General features: G+C 48.6%; 1 protein-coding gene across 2 annotated transcripts in view; it reads left to right on the forward strand.

Annotated features, from left to right (window-relative positions):
- The window catches only part of WIPI2 (WD repeat domain, phosphoinositide interacting 2), a 797269-nt gene that overhangs the window by 229472 nt on the left and 548417 nt on the right, over positions 1 to 19380 (forward strand). The window lies entirely within an intron of this gene.

Below are 19380 nucleotides of genomic sequence, written 5' to 3' on the forward strand. Positions count from 1 at the left end.
CTGACTCCAGAAAAGACTTGGAAGGCCTACCGTTCACAGGATAGTCTTTTTTTGGAGATGAATTAGACAAATGGATCTCCACAGCTACTGCGGGTAAGTGTACGTATCTTCCTTCCGCAGCCCCCCCAACCAAGAAGACTTATTCAGCTTCTAAGTTACTGTGCTTTCGAACAGCCAAGTACAAGAGCAGATCCAGAGGTGCTTCTACGTCCTCCAGCAACAGCAGGTGTTCAGGAACAGTACTCAGGCTCTGCTTCCTCAAAGCCTTCAGCATGATGTTGGACCGCAATGCCTTGAAGGCTGTCAGGTGGGAGCCTGACTACAATTCTTCAGTCAGATCTGGTCAAATTCGTGCCAGGAATCCTGGGTCAATAGATCTTATTTCCTAGGGCTACATACTGGAGTTCCAAAAGCTCCCACCTCACAGATTCTTCAAATCAGGCTTGCCAGTTTCACAAGAGGCAAGTATAACTTTACAGCATGCCATCCAAAAACTGGTGCAGACTCGGGTCATTGTTCCAGTTCCAGTTCCACCTCATCTACTAAACAAGGGGTACTATTCCAACTTGTTTGTAGTACCAAAGCCGGACGGTTCGGTAAGATCAATTCTGAACCTCAAGTCTTTTAACCCGTACTTACGATTGTTCAAATTCAAGATGGAGTCTCTGGGAGCGGTGATCTCAGGTCTGGAGGAGGGGGAATTCCTAGTATCTCTGCATATCAAGGATGCGTACCTTCATATTCCGATCTGGCCGTCTCATCAGGCTTATCTCCAGTTTGCACTGCAGGACTGTCGCTACCCGTTCCAGGCCCTGCCATTTGGTCTCTTCACGGCACTGAGGGCGTTCACCAAGGTGATTGCAGAGTGGAAACATCACCTCTGCTAACGGGGAGTGAACATAATTCTGTACCTGGACGATCTACTGTTAAATGCGCCGTCCAGGGAGAGGTTGCTGAACACCATTGGTCTCTCTCACAAGCTCCTCTAGGATCACGGGTGGATTCTGAACCTGCCAAAATCTCACCTAGAGCCAACACGGAGGCTCCCATTCCTGGGAATGATACTGGACACGGCGTCACAAAAGGTGTTCCTTCCGTTGGTAAAGGCATTGGCAATCCAGTTGATGGTTCGGGATGTCCTGAAGCCAAACCGGGTGTCGGTGCATCTATGCATTCGCCTTCTGGGGAAATTGGTGGCCTCTTACAAGGCAGTTAAATATAGAAGGTTTCAAGCAAGACCCTTCCAGCTCGATCTGTTGGACAAATGGTCCGGATCGCATCTTCACATGCACCAGAGGATCAGTCTATCGCCAAAGGCCAGGATCTCCCTTCTGTGGTGGCTACAGTCTTCTCACCTCGTCGCAGGACGGAGGTTCGGATTTCAGAACTGGATTCTGTTAACCACACACGCAAGCCTCAGAGGTTGGGGAGCGATCACTCAGGTGGTGCAGTTTCAGGGAAGATCGTCAAGTCAGGAAGTCATACTTCCAATCAACATTCTGGAACTCAGGGCCATATACAACGCCCTTCTGTGGGCCTCACATCTTCAAGATTGGGCAATTCAGATGAGTCGGTCAATGTGACGGTAGTAACGTACATAAACTGACAGGGCAGAACGAAGAGCAGAGCAGCAATGTCAGAGGTGTCAAGAATTCCCCTCTGGGCAGAAAGAAACGCTGTGACATTATCTACTCCCGGAATGAACACTGGGAAGCCGACTTCCTCAGCAGACACGACCTGCACCCGGTGGAGTGGGGCCTTCACCCGGAAGTGTTCAGGTGCATGACAAGTCGATGGGGATATCCACAGTTAGACATGAAGCTCAGGTGGTATTGTTCCAGGTCGAGAGACCCACAGGCGGTCCTCATTGCTCCGGACTGGCCATGAAGGGCATGGTATGCAGACCTTCTGGAGATGCTCCTCGAAGATCCGTGGCCTCTACCTCTTCGTGAGGATCTTCTGCAACAGGGCCCGTTTGTCTATCAGGACTTACCACGACTACGTTTGATGGCATGGAAGTTGAACTGCTGATTCTAGCCAGGAGAGGGATCCTTAACAAGGTTATCCCAACTGTGATCCAAGCCAGGAAGGAGGTAACTTCTAAGCATTACCATCGTATTTGGAAGAAATAAGTCTCTTGGTGTGAGCAGAAATTATTCTGTGGTGGAATTTCATCTGGGACGTTTCCTGCTTTTTCTGCAGGCAGGCATGGATGTGGGCCTGTGTCTGGGCTCCATAAAAGTCCAGATTTCAGCCTTGTCTATTTTCTTTCAGAAACAATTGGCTTCTCTCCCTGAGGTCCAGACGTTCTTGAAAGATGTTCTGCACATCCAATCTCCCTTTGTGCTTCCCACGGCACCTTGGGATCTCAGTGTGGTGCTGCAGTTCCTCCAATCGGACTGGTTTGAACCGTTACAGGAGGTTGATGTAAAGTACCTTACGTGGAAGACTGTCACACTGTTGGCCTTGGCTTCAGCAAGACGCGTGTCAGAGCTAGGGGCGTTTCTCACAAGAGCCCCTACTTAATTTTCCGTGAGAACAGAGCTGAACTCCAGGACTCATCAGCAATTTCTTCCTAAGGTGGTGTCTGCATTTCACATAAATCAACCTATTGTGTTTCCGGTTGTTACGGATACCTCTGCTACTTCAAAGTCTTTGAATGTTGTGAGGGCTTTGAAGGTGTATGTAAAGAGAACAGCTTGTCACAGGAAAATATGATTTTAATTACCTACCGGTAAATCCTTTTTCTTGTAGTCCATAAAGGATTCTGGGGTCCACATTAGTACCATGGGGTTTAGACGGGTGCACTAGGAGCCTTGGGCACTTTAAGAAATCAATAGTGTGCTCCTCCCTCTATGTTCCCCCTACCAGACTCAGTCTAGAAACTGTGCCCGAGGAGACGTACATATCTTGAGAGAAGGCTTCAGAAAGGATAGTGGTGAGATTCGAACCAGCACACACCAACAAGAAGAAAACCATGTTAACACAACATGGCTGGAACAGGAACAGCAATGGCTGATCCCGCAACAATACTTAATCAAGTAACCCTGCAGGGAACACGAAGCACTGGGCGGGCGCCCAGTATCCTCTACGGACTACGAGAAAAGGATTTACGTTCTAGTGGTTACTGGGGTCCATATTAGTACCATGGGGTTGTACCAAAGCTCCCAAACCTGGTGGGAGAGTGCTGAGGTTCTTGCAGAGCTGACCGACCAAACTGAAGGTCCTCAGAGGCCAAAGTATTGAACTCGCAGAACTTGGCAAACGTGTTCTAACCAGACCACGTACATTAGCTGCTCGGCAGAGCTGTAAAGCCAAGACACCCCAGGCAGCCACCCAGGAAGAACATAGCGACCAAGTAGAGTGGGCATGAACAGATTTAGGAATCGGCAAACCTGCCGTAGAGTAAGCATGCTGGATAAGTCAGCGTGATCCAGCGAGCAATAGACTGCTTAGAAGCAGGACACTCAATTTTCTTGGGATCATAAAGCACAAACGGCGATTCTGATTTTCTGTGACGAGCCGTCCGTTTCACATAGATTCTCAAAGCCCTCACAACATTCAGTGACTTTGAAGTAGAAGAGTTGTCAGCAAGCACCGGAAACCACAATTGGCTAGTTGATATGAAACGCAGACACTACCTTTGGAAGAAATTGCTGACGGGAGTACAGCTCTATCGTCATGAAAAATCAAATAGGTACTCTTGGGAGACAAGGCTCCCAATTCCGAAACACGCCATGCTAAAGCCAAGGCCAATAGTGTGACCTTACATCCACCTCCTGTAAAGGCTCAAACCAATCTGACTGCAGAAATTTCAACACCAAGTTAAGATCCCAAGGTGCCGTGGAAGGCACAAAGGGCGGTTGGATGTGCAGAACACCCTTCAAGAAGGTCTGAACCTCAGAAAGCGAAGCAAACTGTTTCTGGAAGAAAATGGACAATGCCAAAATTTTTACTTTTATGGATCCTAAATGTAGGCCCACATCTGCACCAGACTGCAGAAAACGACCCAGTTGAAATTCCACCACAGGAAATTTCCTGTGTTCACACCAAGAGACGTATTTTCTCCAAATTCGGTGGTAATGTTTTGACGTTACCCCTTTCCTGGCTTGGATCAAGGTAGGAATTACCCTGTCCGGAATACGTAGAATCTGACGCTTAACCTACATGTCGTCAAACGTAGCCGCGGTAAGTCTTGATAGAAGATCCTCCCGAAGAGATAGAGGCCACAGGTCCTTCAGAAGCATTTCCAGTAGATCTGCGTACCAAGCCTTTCTTGGCCAATCCGGAGCAATGAGAATTGTTTGAACCCTTTCCCTTTTTATTCTTTTGAGAATTCTTGGGATAAATGGAAGTGGTGGAAAGACATACACCATCTGATAGACCCACGGTGTCACCAGAGCGTCCACCGCCACCGCCTGTGGGTCTCTTGACCTGTAGCAATACTGCTTGAGCTTCTTGTTGAGACGAGAGGCCATTATGTCGATCTGTGGAGTCCCCCACCAATGAGTCAAGCACCCGAACACCGCCGTGTGAAGGCCCCACTCTCCTGGGTGGAGGTTGTGTCTGCTGAGGAAGTCTGCTTCCCAGTTCCGCCTTGTCGGTTTATGTACGTCATTGCAGTCACATTGTCCGACTGAACTTGGATGGCTTGATCTTGAAGAAGATGTGCTGCCTTCAGAAGAGCGCAGTATATGGTCCTTAGTTCCAGAACATTGATCGGAAGAATGGTTTCCTGACTTGACCGTTTTCCATGGAAGTGTTCTCCTTGGGTGACTGCTCCCCAATCTTTTGGCTTTTGAATACCGAACCTTCGGCTCTCGGTCAGGTGAGAAGTCCTAGCCACCACAGAAGAGATATCCTGGCTCTTGGCGACAGACGTATCCTGTGTTGCATGTGGAGATGCAATCCAGATTATTTGTCCAGCAGATCCAGCTGGAAGGGCCTTACGTGAAAACTTCCATACTGCAATACCTCGTAAGAGGCTACCATCTTCCCCAGGAGGCGAATGCACAAATATCTGGGTTGGCCTGAGGACGTCCTGCACCATCGAATGAATTACCAATGCCTTTTCCAGAGGAAGGAATACTTTCTGTACCTCCGTGTCCAGTATCATCTCCAGGAACAGAAGCCTCCGTGTTGGTTCCAGGTGAGATTTTGGCAAGTTTAGAATCCACATGGGACCTGGAGAAGTCGTGTGGAGGGGGCAATGCTGTTCACCAACCTCTCCCTGGATGGTGCTTTTATCAGCAGATCGTCCAGGTACGGTATTATGTTCACTCCTTGTTTGCTGAGGAGAAACATCATCTCTGCTATCACTTTGGGCTCTCCACAGCCCCGAGGGTATTTACCAAAGGCCAGGTCCTGGAACTGGTAATGACAGTCCTGCAACGCAAACCTTAGATAAGCCTGATGAGGCGGCCAAATCGGAATATGAAGGTGTACATCCTTGATATCCAGAGACTCCAGGAATTCTTCCTCCTCCAGACCTGAGATCACCGCTCTCACCGATTCCACCTTGAATTTGAACACCTGTAAATACGGGTTCAGTGACTTGAGGTTTAAAATGGGCCTCACCGAACCGTCTGGTTTCAGTACCACAAACAGATTGGAATAGTACCCCTTGTTTTGTAGTTGAAGAGGAACTGGAACAATGACCTGAGTCTGTACCAATTTTTGAGTTTCTGCTTGCAAGGACAAACTTACGGTGAAGCTGGTAATCCGGGTTTGAAGAATCTGTGAGGTGGGAGTTCATGAAACTCCAGTCTGTAGCCCCGGGCGACAAGATCTTTTACCCATGGATCCAGGCATGAGGTGGTCCATACGTGACTAAAATATCACAACTGGGCTCCCACCTACCTGTTGACCAGGCAGTGCGGTCCACCGTCTTGCTGAAGGCTTTGCGGAAACAGAACCGTAGGTATGATCCTGTGAGACTGTATTTGCAGGTTTCTGGGTGTACCTCTATTGCCTTTGAAGGCAGTAGAATAACCCTTGGCCTTACCTTTAAACTGCACTGTCCGAAAGGACTGCAACATTGGTGCAGAATAGGATTTCCTAGCCGGATGTTCTGCGGAAGGAAGGTATTTAGACTTGGATATCCACGTATCCAGTTCATCTCCAAAAAGGGCTTCACCTGTGAAATGTAGACTTTCCACGCCTTTCCTGGAATCCGCATCCGCAGTCCACTGCTGTAGCCACAAGCCCCTGCGTGCTGACCTTGCCATGGCAGAGGTGCGTGCATTGAGCAATCCAATCTCCTTTATGGCCTCCAGTATAAAGTTAGCAGAATTCTGTATATGCTGTAGGAGTAAAATAATCTCTCCCCTGGATATGGAATCATGCCCGTCCATTAGATTACTTAACCTTTTTTCAATGGGCCTAGTGATCCATGCACAAGCTATATTGGGTCTTAGGACCACCCCCGCAGCTGTGTACAGAGATTTGAGAGTGGTCTCAATCTTGCTGTCTGCAGCATCTTTCAACGAAGCAGCCCCAAGAACAGGTAAAACTATCTTACGAGACAGCCTGGAAATCGAAGCGTCCACTATCGGTGGGTTTTCCCATTTTTTCCTATCATCGTGAGGGAACGGGAAGGATTTGAGTAACCGTTTTGGAATCTGAAACTTGCTGTCGGGATTAACCCAAGTTGCTTCAAAAAGAGAATTTAATTCCTTAGAAGCAGGAAAAGTAGCAGAGGATTTCTTTTTCACATTAAAAAAGGATTCCTCCTCATCCTCTGACTCCTTGGGGTATATTACTAATATTTGTGTTTTTGCCGTTTTTAAGGGTGTTTGAACTCGAATGGTATCGGGTGCATTTTACTGCAACTTTTTGAATCCTGATACGGTCAGGCTGCGCACGGCAGAGATACAATGTAGCGCATAGGCGCTACATTGTATCCAATGGTGGGAACTTTGCGTTCAGCGGTTGACCGCGAGTAACCTCACCGCTGACCGCAAAGTTCCCACCATTGGATACAATGTAGCGCCTATGCGCTACATTGTATCTCTGCCGTGCGCAGCCTGACTGACAGCTCAGGAGCGGACAGCCAATCAGGAGAGTGCCACGACGTGGCGCTCCCTGATTGGCTGAAGGGACCCTCTGTGATGGTCTCGGCAGTCGGGAAAAGGGGTCCCATGTGTAAACATGGGACCCCTTTCAGTGCGTGGTTCGGGTTTTTCGGTTTGTTTTTTTGACAAGTACGTGGATTACAAGCTCAGAAGAGGACCGATCTACACTGGATTTTTGTGAGTATAATTTTATTCACAGGTACCCCATGGATTCTACTTGGAGAAGTGGACCGACCCTCGTGTGAACATAGGTAAGTATGTGTGAATGTAGGTGTGTATGTATGTAATAAAGTTTTACTTTCAAGGTGTGTGAGTTCTGTTTTTATTTGGGTATTTCTTTTGTAGTAGTACTAAAGGTACCAGCGGGCCTGTTTTCCCCCCGCATGCTGCTACTTGTGGTTCTACAAGTACCAGCTTGCGGGGGAGGCTTGCTTGGACTTGTAGTACTGCTACAAAAAAACAATATTCTATTTTGTACACATGGCTATCAGCACCCCATCCGCAGCCCTTGGATGGGGGGGGGGGGGGGGGACAGCCTCAGACTTCACCCCTGGCCCTTGGGTGGCTGGAGGGGGGGACCCCTTGATTTAAGGGGTCCCCACTCCTCCAGGGTACCCTGGCCAGGGGTGACTAGTTAGTGATTTAATGCCAGGGCCGCAGGGACCTATATAAAAGTTTCCCCCGGCTGTGGCATTATCTCACTGACTAGTGGAGTTCGGTGCTGGTGTTAAAAATACGGGGGACCCCTACGCTTTTTGTCCCCCGTATTTCTGGCACCAGGACCAGGCGCAGAGCCTAGTGCTGGTTGTTCAAATATGGGGGAACCCCTGTCAATTTTCCCCCCATATTTTTTCAACCAGGACCGGCTCAAAGAGCCCGAGGCTGGTTTGGCTTAGGAGGGGGGACCCCACGCAATTTTATTTTCAAATTTTTACAGTAAACAGACCCATAGATAACCATGCACAGATCTCACTGATCCGTGCATGATTATCCAAACTCGCCTGGAAAAAGCAGGTCTATTTTTTTGCTGCTTTTTTTAACGAATCGCAAAAAAATACACCCGCACTTGAGCACTCAGAGACTAACACCCAAATACAAATGAATAGTGAATACCCGTGTTGTAGGAAATAACAGCCGCGTTTAACCGATGGTCTATTCCAGAGGTTCTCAAACTCGGTACTTGGGGGCCCACACAGTGCATGTTTTGCAGGTCTCCTCACAGAATCGCAAGTGAAATAATTAGCTCCACCTGTGGACCTTTTAAAATGTGTCAGTGAGTAATTAATACACCTGCTGGGTTACCTGCAAAACATGCACTGTGTGGGGTCCTGAGGACCGAGTTTGAGAAACTCTGGTCTATTCATTCGTATTTCTGAACTTTGTCATTCAAACCATTACGAATAGTCCAAACACTGCTGAGATTTGTGCTTAGTGAATTCCCGTGTTGGGACTTAGAAAAAAAAAAACACAAATCGTACAAACTCGATTTTTTTAGTAAATATTGGCCCTTGTCAGGGATTTGTAATACATATCTTATAGCTTCAATCAGGGCCTGTATTCCCTGTGCTAAAGCTGCATCTGCCCCCATCAAGTCCACCTCCCCCTCCTCTGGGTCTGATACATCATCGTCGATATCAGCCTGCATGATTTGGGCAAGAGTACGTTTCTATGGACAAATAGCAGGGGTCTGAGACGCCGGGATGACCACTGAATCTCTATTCATGAGGTCATCTAAAGACTGCCTTAAATATTGCGTCTCCTTTTCATTTCATTTCAATTTAATTGAAATATTTGAAGTCATTGCATTTAATGAATCTAACCATATAGGTTCAGATCTACTAGCCTGAGGATGTGTACTATCCTGAGTACACTGTAGTGACCACCCTGATTGAGAAAAACACTCTGCTGTTCATGATACACACTCCTTTGACATGATAAATGTGAAAGACACACACACACACACACACACACACACACACACACAGTAAGGAAAAGGTTAAAACAAAGATAACCCACACAGAGCCCTTCTAGGGAGACTCAGAGTACAGTGGAGCCAGCCACACCGCGCCCCTATAGCTAAAGATTAAAGTTAGCTGGGTCGCAAACGAAGTACCTTTAATAGGGCTTAGTACACCGAATTATTGCTCCCCATTTTGCTATGACCCCCTGGTACCGCTGAGGTGCTTTCGAGTCCGTGTGGAGGAGCTGCGCTTCCCTGACAGGCTGCCTGTGTAAAGCTGCAGAGGGAAAATGGCGCTGCTGAGCTGTTGGATCTGCTCATAGTGAAGGCCCGACCCCTTAATGGCACACGGTTTTCCCGGTCTTTATACTGGCTGAGGTGTGGAAGCATGTCTGTAGGGGATCAGAACCCCTGTAATAGTGCTAGTTTAGCGGGTAATAGATGTGGCTCCAACCGCCCCTCACAGCGGACACTACAGGATACCTGAAGCCTGGAGCGCAGTGTGCATGCAGCGCTGCGCTCCTACCCTCATGCCGCCATCACAGCCAGGCGACCCGCTAACCGGGACGCCGGGCACCTACTCACCACTCTTCACGCTCTGTTAGGGGTGGCGGGTTGCCGCGGGTCTGTACGCTTGCCGTGGTGGGGCTTGCGAATAGGACCCTAAGGAGCTCAGTGTCCTGTCAGCAGGGAACGGGACATTAACCCTAAGTTCACGAAGCAAGCAGTCTGTTGCCAACCAGACCTGCCTGAAAATAATAAAACAGGAAATAAATGCAGAAAACTCTTCAGGAGCTACCCAAGCATGACCGGCTCCTCTGGGCACAGGAGGGGCATAGAGGGAGGAGCCAGTGCACACTATTGATTTCTTAAAGTGTCCAAGGCTCCTTGTGTACCCGTCTATACCCCATGGTACTAATGTGGACCCCAGTATCCTCTAGGACGTAAGAGAAATAGGACTCGCTGTTCGTTCTCTATGATCCCAATAAAATTGGGTGTCCTATTTTAAAGCAGGCAATTGCACGCTGGATCAGGCTCACTATCCAGCATGCTTAAAGTATTCCACGGCAGGCTTGTAGATTCCAAAATCTGTACAGGCCCACGCTACTAGGTCGGTGGGTTCTTCTTGTGTGGGTGCTCGTGGTGTCTCTGCTTTACAGCTCTGCCAAGCATCTACTTAGTCAGGTTCGAACACGTTTGCTAAGTTTTACAAGTCCGATACTTTTGGCCTCTGAGGACCTTCAGTTTGGTAATTCGGTTCTGCAGGAACCTCGGAACTCTCCTACCCGGTTTGGGAGCTTTGGTACTTCCCCCCCATGGTACTAAATGGATTCCCAGTATCCCCTAGGACGTAAGCGAAAATAGGATTTTAATTACCTACCAGTAAATCCTTTTCTCGTAGTCCGTAGAGGATACTGGGTGCCCACCCGGTGCTTCGTTCTTCCTGCACGGTTAGTTGGTTAAATATTCTGATTTGTTCAGCTGTTGCTGTTCCTGTTTCAAGTTTGGTTAGCGTGTGTTTACTCTTGTTCTGTGTGTGCTGGTTTGTAATCTCACCACGATCCTTATTTATCCTTTTCTCAAAGTATGTTGGTCTCCTCGGGCACTGTTTCTAAACGGAGTCTGATAGGAGGGGAATAGAGGGAGGATCCAGCGCACATTATCTGTTTCTTAAAGTGTCCATGGCTCCTATTGGTTCCGTCTATACCCATGGTACTAAATGGATTCCCAATATACCCTATAGACTACGAGAAAAGGATTTATCGGTAGGTAATTAAAATCCTATTTTCTCTAACGTCCTAGTGGATGCTGGGGACTCCGTCAGGACCATGGGGAATAGCGGCTCCGCAGGAGACAGGGCACAAAAGCAAGCTTTTAGGATCACATGGTGTGCACTGGCTCCTCCCCCTATGACCCTCCTCCAAGCCTCAGTTAGGTTTTTGTGCCCGTCCGAGCAGGGTGCAATCTAGGTGGCTCTCCTAAAGAGCTGCTTAGAAAAAGTTTTTAGGTTTATTATTTTCAGTGAGTCCTGCTGGCAACAGGCTCACTGCATCGAGGGACTTAGGGGAGAGATTTTCAACTCACCTGCGTGCAGGATGGATTGGAGTCTTAGGCTACTGGACATAGCTTCAGAGGGAGTCGGAACACAGGTCACCCTGGGGTTCGTCCCGGAGCCGCGCCGCCGATCCCCCTTACAGATGCTGAAGATCGAGGGTCCGGAAACAGGCGGCAGAAGGCTCTTCAGCCTTCATGAAGGTAGCGCACAGCACTGCAGCTGTGCGCCATTGTTGCTACACACTTCACACTGAACGGTCACGGAGGGTGCAGGGCGCTGCTGGGGGCGCCCTGGGCAGCAATATTTAATACCTTTGATGGCAAAGAATACATCACATATAGCCATTGAGGCTATATGTATGTATTTAACCCAGGCCAGATATCTCAAAACCCGGGAGAAAAGCCCGCCGGATAGGGGGCGGGGCTTATTCTCCTCAGCACACAGCGCCATTTTCCTGCTCAGCTCCGCTGTGAGGAAGGCTCCCAGGACTCTCCCCTGCACTGCACTACAGAAACAGGGTAACAAAGAGAAGGGGGGCATATTTTGGCGATATTTATATATTTAAAGCGCATATAACAAAAACAACACCTTTTAGGGTTGTTTATATACATTTTATAGCGCTTTTGGTGTGTGCTGGCAAACTCTCCCTCTGTCTCCCCAAAGGGCTAGTGGGGTCCTGTCTTCGATAAGAGCATTCCCTGTGTGTCTGCTGTGTGTCGGTACGTGTGTGTCGACATGTATGAGGACGATGTTGGTGTGGAGGCGGAGCAATTGCCGGTAATGGTGATGTCACCCCCTAGGGAGTCTCGACACCGGAATGGATGGCTTTAATTATGGAATTACGTGATAATGTTAGTACATTACAAAAGTCAGTTGACGAAATGAGACGGCCGGAAAACCAGTTAGTACCTGCTCAGGCGTCTCAGACACCGTCAGGGGCTGTAAAACGTCCCTTACCTCAGTCAGTCGACACAGGTACCGACACAGATGAATCTAGTGTCGACGGTGAAGAAACAAACGTATTTTCCAATAGGGCCACACGTTATATGATCACGGCAATGAAGGAGGCTTTGCAGATCTCTGATACTGCAGGTACCTCAAAAAGGGGTATTATGTGGGGGGTGAAAAAAACTACCTGTAGCTTTTCCAGAATCAGAGGAATTGAATGACGTGTGTGATGAAGCGTGGGTTAACCCAGATAGAAAACTGCTAATTTCTAAGAAGTTATTGGCATTATACCCTTTCCCACCAGAGGTTAGGGCGCGCTGGGAAACACCCCCTAGGGTGGATAAAGCGCTCACACGTTTATCAAAACAAGTGGCGTTGCCGTCTCCAGATACGGCCGCCCTCAATGATCCAGCAGATAGGAGGCTGGAAACTACCCTGAAGAGTATATACACGCATACTGGTGTTATACTCCGACCAACAATAGCCTCAGCCTGGATGTGCAGTGCTGGGGTAGTGTGGTTGGATTCCCTGACTGAAAATATTGATACCCTGGATAGGGACAGTATTTTATTGACTCTAGAGCAATTAAAGGATGCGTTTCTTTATATGCGAGATGCTCAGAGGGATGTTTGCACTCTGGCATCGAGAGTAAGTGCGATGTCCATATCTGCCAGAAGAAGTTTATGGACGCGACAGTGGTCAGGTGATGCGGATTCCAAAAGGCATATGGAAGTATTGCCATATAAAGGAGAGGAATTATTTGGGGTTGGTCTATCGGATCTGGTGGCCACGGCAACTGCCGGCAAATCCACTTTTTTACCTCAGACCCCCTCCCAACAGAAAAAGACACCGTCTTTTCAGCCGCAGTCCTTTCGCTCCTATAAAAACAAGCGGGCAAAAGGACAGTCTTATCTGCCACGAGGCAGAGGAAAGGGTAAGAGAGGGCAGCAAGCAGCCCCTGCCCAGGACCAGAAGCCCGCCCCGGGTTCTACAAAGCCATCAGCATGACGCTGGGGCTTTACAAGCGGACTCAGGAGCGGTGGGGGGTCGACTAAAGATTTTCAGCAATCAGTGGGCTCGCTCACAGGTGGACCCGTGGATCCTGCAGATAGTATCTCAGGGTTACATGTTGGAATTCGAAAGATCTCCCCCTCGCCGTTTCCTAAAGTCTGCTTTACCAACGTCTCCCTCAGAAAGGGCGACGGTATTGGAAGCCATTCACAAGCTGTATTCTCAGCAGGTGATAGTCAAGGTACCCCTCCTACAACAGGGAAAGGGGTATTATTCCACACTATTTGTGGTACCGAAGCCGGACGGTTCGGTAAGACCTATTCTAAATCTGAAATCCTTGAACCTGTACATACAGAAATTCAAGTTCAAGATGGAGTCACTAAGAGCAGTGATAGCGAATCTGGAAGAAGGGGACTTCATGGTGTCCCTGGACATAAAAGATGCTTATCTGCATGTCCCAATTTACCCCTCACACCAAGGGTATCTCAGGTTCGTGATACAAGACTGTCATTATCAGTTTCAAACGCTGCCGTTTGGTTTGTCCACGGCACCTCGGGTCTTTACCAAGGTAATGACCGAAATGATGGTTCTTCTACGAAGAAAAGGCGTATTAATTATCCCTTACTTGGACGATCTCCTGATAAGGGCAAAGTCCAGAGAACAGCTGGAAGTCGGTGTAGCACTAACCCAAGTAGTGCTTCAACAACACGGGTGGATTCTGAATCTTCCAAAATCTCAATTGTCCCCGACAACACGTCTGCTGTTCCTGGGAATGATCCTGGACACGGTTCAGAAAAAGGTGTTTCTCCCGGAGGAGAAAGCAAGGGAGTTATCCGAACTTGTCAGGAACCTCCTAAAACCAGGAAATGTGTCAGTACATCAATGCACAAGAGTCCTGGGAAAGATGGTGGCTTCTTACGAAGCAATTCCATTCGGCAGATTCCATGCACGAATATTTCAGTGGGATCTGCTGGACAAATGGTCCGGATCGCATCTGCACATGCATCAGCGGATAACACTGTCACCAAGGACAAGGTTATCTCTCCTGTGGTGGTTGCAGAGTGCCCATCTGTTAGAGGGCCGCAGGTTCGGCATACAGGACTGGGTCCTGGTGACTACGGATGCCAGCCTACGGGGCTGGGGAGCAGTCACACAGGGAAGAAACTTCCAGGGTGTATGGTCAAACCTGGAGACGTCTCTTCACATAAATATACTAGAGCTAAGAGCGATCTACAATGCTCTAAGCTTGGCGAAACCGCTGCTTCAGGGTCAGCCGGTGTTGATCCAGTCGGACAACATCACGGCAGTCGCCCACGTAAACAGACAAGGCGGCACGAGAAGCAGAAGAGCAATGACAGAAGCTGCAAGGATTCTTCGCTGGGCGGAAAATCATGTCATAGCACTGTCAGCAGTGTTCATCCCGGGAGTGGACAACTGGGAAGCAGACTTCCTCAGCAGACACGACCTTCACCCGGGAGAGTGGGGACTTCATCCGGAAGTTTTCCACATGATTGTGAACCATTGGGAAAAACCAAAGGTGGACATGATGGCGTCTCGCCTCAACAAAAAACTGGACAGATATTGCGCCAGGTCAAGAGACCCTCAGGCAATAGCTGTGGACGCTCTGGTAACACCGTGGGTGTACCAGTCAGTGTATGTGTTTCCTCCTCTGCCTCTCATACCAAAGGTACTGAGAATTATACGGAAAAGGGGAGTAAGAACAATACTAGTGGCTCCGGATTGGCCAAGAAGAACTTGGTATCCGGAACTTCAAGAGATGCTCACGGAAGATCCGTGGCCTCTACCTCTAAGAAGGGATCTGCTTCAGCAGGGACCTTGTATGTTCCAAGACTTACCGCGACTGCGTTTGACGGCATGGCGGTTGAACGCCGGATTCTAAAAGAAAAGGGCATTCCAGAGGAAGTTATTCCTACCTTGATTAAAGCTAGGAAGGAAGTGACCGCACAACATTATCACCGCATTTGGAGAAAATATGTTGCGTGGTGTGAGGCCAAGAAGGCCCCAACGGAAGAATTTCAATTGGGTCGATTCCTACATTTCCTGCAGGCAGGATTGTCTATGGGCCTCAAATTGGGGTCTATTAAAGTTCAAATTTCGGCCTTATCAATCTTCTTCCAGAAAGAATTGGCTTCAGTGCCTGAAGTACAAACTTTTGTCAAGGGTGTACTACATATACAACCCCCAATTGTGCCTCCAGTGGCACCGTGGGATCTAAACGTAGTTTTGGAATTTCTCAAATCTCATTGGTTTGAGCCTCTCAAATCGGTAGATTTGAAGTATCTTACATGGAAAGTAACCATGCTATTGGCCCTGGCTTCAGCCAGGAGAGTTTCAGAGTTGGCGGCTTTATCGTACAAAAGCCCATATCTGATTTTCCATTCGGACAGGGCAGAACTGCGGACACGTCCTCATTTTCTCCCTAAGGTGGTTTCGGCTTTTCACTTGAACCAGCCTATTGTGGTGCCTGCGGCTACTAGCGACTTGGAGGACTCCAAGTTACTGGACGTTGTCAGAGCATTGAAAATATATATTTCAAGGACAGCTGGAGTCAGAAAATCTGACTCGTTGTTTATCTTGTATGCATCCAACAAGATGGGTGCTCCTGCGTCTAAGCAGACGATTGCTCGTTGGATCTGTAGCACAATTCAACTTGCACATTCTGTGGCAGGCCTGCCACAGCCTAAAACTGTAAAAGCCCACTCCACAAGGAAGGTGGGCTCATCTTGGGCGGCTGCCCGAGGGGTCTCGGCATTACAACTTTGCCGAGCAGCTACGTGGTCAGGGGAGAACACGTTTGTAAAATTTTACAAATTTGATACTCTGGCTAAAGAGGACTTGGAGTTCTCTCATTCGGTGCTGCAGAGTCATCCGCACTCTCCCGCCCGTTTGGGAGCTTTGGTATAATCCCCATGGTCCTGACGGAGTCCCCAGCATCCACTAGGACGTTAGAGAAAATAAGAATTTACTTACCGATAATTCTATTTCTCGTAGTCCGTAGTGGATGCTGGGCGCCCATCCCAAGTGCGGATTGTCTGCATTACTTGTACATAGTTATTGTTACAAAAATCGGGTTATTATTGTTGTGAGCCATCTTTTTTAAGAGGCTACTTCTTTGTTATCATACTGTTAACTGGGTTCAGATCACAAGTTGTACGGTGTGATTGGTGTGGCTGGTATGAGTCTTACCCGGGATTCAAGATCCTTCCTTATTGTGTACGCTCGTCCGGGCACAGTACCTAACTGAGGCTTGGAGGAGGGTCATAGGGGGAGGAGCCAGTACACACCATGTGATCCTAAAAGCTTGCTTTTGTGCCCTGTCTCCTGCGGAGCCGCTATTCCCCATGGTCCTGACGGAGTCCCCAGCATCCACTACGGACTACGAGAAATAGAATTATCGGTAAGTAAATTCTTATTTTCTCATACGTCCTAGAGGATGCTGGGGACGGCATCAAGACCATGGGGTATAGACGGGATCCGCAGGAGACATGGGCACTCTAAAGACTTTTCATTGGGTGTGAACTGGCTCCTCCCACTACGCCCCTCCTCCAGACCTCAGTTTTAGAAATGTGCCCAGGTCGACTGGATGCACTCTGAGGAGCTCTACCGAGTTTCTCTGAAAAGACTTTTGTTAGGTTTTTTATTTTCAGGGAGATCTACTGGCATCAGACTCCCTGCTTCGTGGGACTGAGGGGGCAGAAGCAGAACCAACTTCCTCAGAGTTTCATGGCTCTGCTTCTGGCTGACAGGACACCATTAGCTCCTGAAGGGAACTGAACGCTAGCCGTGTCTAGATGCTCACTCCCACAGCACGCCGTCTCCCCCCTCACAGAGCCAGAAGTCAGAAGACAGGTGAGTATAAGAAGAATGATCTTCTATCAAGTAAGTGACGGCTGAGGTGCGGTGCGGCTCGCGGGAGCGCAGCGAGCCATTGCTGCCCACACACAAACAGGCACTACAGGGTGCAGGGTGGCGCCCTGGGCAGCAAGACAAATACCTCAAACTGGCTAAAAGGGGGCATAAGTTGCCGCTGGCACAGCCCTACCCCCGCCAGTATAAATATTAGTGTTTGTATGAGTGTAAGGACGCGCCATTGCAGGGGTGGAGCTTCTTCCTCAGGCAGTCAGCACACTACTCAGCGCCATTTTCTCTCTCTCCTCAGGCTGCAGAGAACACGCTGGTCCTCTCCTCCACTTCTGACAAGTACAGGGTGCTATAAAGGGGGGACACAAAGCGATTGTGGTGCATTTGATAATGTATATTACTATTTATTAAGTGCTGTTAGGCTGTGGACATACTGTGTTCACAGGAAATGCTGGGATTGTGAACTTGCTGCTCCTATCCTGTGTACCTCTGACAGATTTTACTGTGGGACTGTCCCCAAAATAAGTCCCAGTCTGTCTGTTGTTGTGCTGTACACGTGTGAGGCATGTATGAGGCAGGGAGTTCCTCCCCGGAGGAAGCCATTTTAGGGACACAGAGTTGTAATGTGGTGGCGCTACCGGCACACCAAGAGCCTGCATGGGTGAAAGAGATACGTGACAGTATGCATCTGATTAACCGTAGATTAGAGAAGTCTGAATCTAAGGCTGCATGCTGGAGAAAATCTGTGGAAGATGTGATTTTTCAGGATGCTGTTATTCCTTATGCGGGCGGCCCCTCTGGGTCACATAAGAGACCTTTTGCAAATGTTGTAAACACTGATACCGGCACGGATTCTGACTCTTGTGTCGACGATAGTGAATCCAGAGAGAGATCATAAATTGGCAAAAAATATACAATATATGATTGTGGCTATAAGGAACAGAAACCACTCCTGTACCTCAGGAGAAGGCGTATTTATGTAAGGAAAAGAAGTCCAAAGTCACGTTCTCCCCTTCACACGAACTAAATGCTCTGTTTGAACGGATGTGGGTGAATCCTGATAAAAGATTTCGTATTCCCAAAAGAATTCACATAGCTTACCCTTTCCCGGCTGAGGACAGGAAAAAGTGGGAGTCGCCCCCTTTTTAGACAGTGCACTTTCCAGGTTGACAAAGAAGGTAATTCTCCCTGCTCCTGGCACGGCTTCTCTTAAAGAGCCGTCAGACCGCAAAATGGAAACGACATTGAAATCCATTTGTTACCAATTGTACACTGATTAGGCCCACTATTGCCTGCGCATGGGTGAGCCGCGCTATTGAAAAATGGTCAGAAAGCGTGTCATCAGAAATGGACACGATTGATAAAGATGAGATACTCCTTAAGTTAGGGAATATCAAGGACGCTGCCGCCTACATGCTGGAAGCAATGAAGGATATTGGACTCTTGAGTTCACAGGCCGCTACCATGGCAGTATCGGCTAGGCGGGCATTGTGGATTCGCCAGTGGAACGCGGATGCAGATTCCAAAAGAAACACAGAGGCTCTCCCATATAAAGGTGAGGCCTTATTTGGCGATGGCCCGGTGCGTTAGTCTCGGCGGCTACCGCAGGTAAGTCAACATTTTTGTCCTCTGCGCCTGCATCGGCAAAAAAGACCTATCACCCGCAAATGCAGTCCTTTCGGCCCAATAAATACAAAAAGACGAGAGGTTCCCCCTTCTTTGCAGGTAAGGGAAGGGGAAAGAAGCCCACAGCGGCTCCAGGTTCCCAAGAGCAGAAGTCTACCCCTACTTCTGCCAAATTCCCAGCATGACGCTGGAGCTCCCTTGCGGGAGGCCGCTCGGGTGGGGGCACGTCTCAGACTCTTCAGCCAGGATTGGATTCTGTCTGGCCTGGATCCCTGGGTGTTGCATATAGTATCCCATGGGTACAAGCTGGAGTTTCAAGACGTTCCCCCATGCTGATTTTTCAAATCGACCTTGCCAGTTTCTCCGTCAGAAAGAGAAGCAGTAACAGCGGAAATCCAAAAATTATGTTAAGACCAGGTCATAGTCCTGGTACCGTTGTCACAACAAGGGCGGGGTTTTTATTCAGGCCTCTTTGTGGTTCCGAAGCCGGACGGCTCGGTCAGACCGATCCTAAATCGAAAGGATCTGAATGGTTACCTAAAAAGGTTCAAGTTCAAGATGGAATCACATCGGGCAGTGATTGCCAGTCTGGAGGAGGGGGACTACTTGGTGTCTGTGGACATAAAGGATGCTTACCTGCATGTTCCCATTTATCCTCCTCACCAGGTTTATCTGAGATTCGCAGTCCAGGATTGCAATTACAAATTCCAGACGTTGCCTTTCGGTCTCTCCACGGCGCCGAGGGTATTCACCAAGGTGATGGCGGAGATGATGGTTCTCCTTCGTCAAAAAGGAGTCAATATAATTCCTGATAAAGGCGACAG

The sequence above is a fragment of the Pseudophryne corroboree genome, chromosome 7 (assembly GCF_028390025.1).
Source record: "Pseudophryne corroboree isolate aPseCor3 chromosome 7, aPseCor3.hap2, whole genome shotgun sequence".
Taxonomy (NCBI): Eukaryota; Metazoa; Chordata; class Amphibia; order Anura; family Myobatrachidae; genus Pseudophryne; species Pseudophryne corroboree.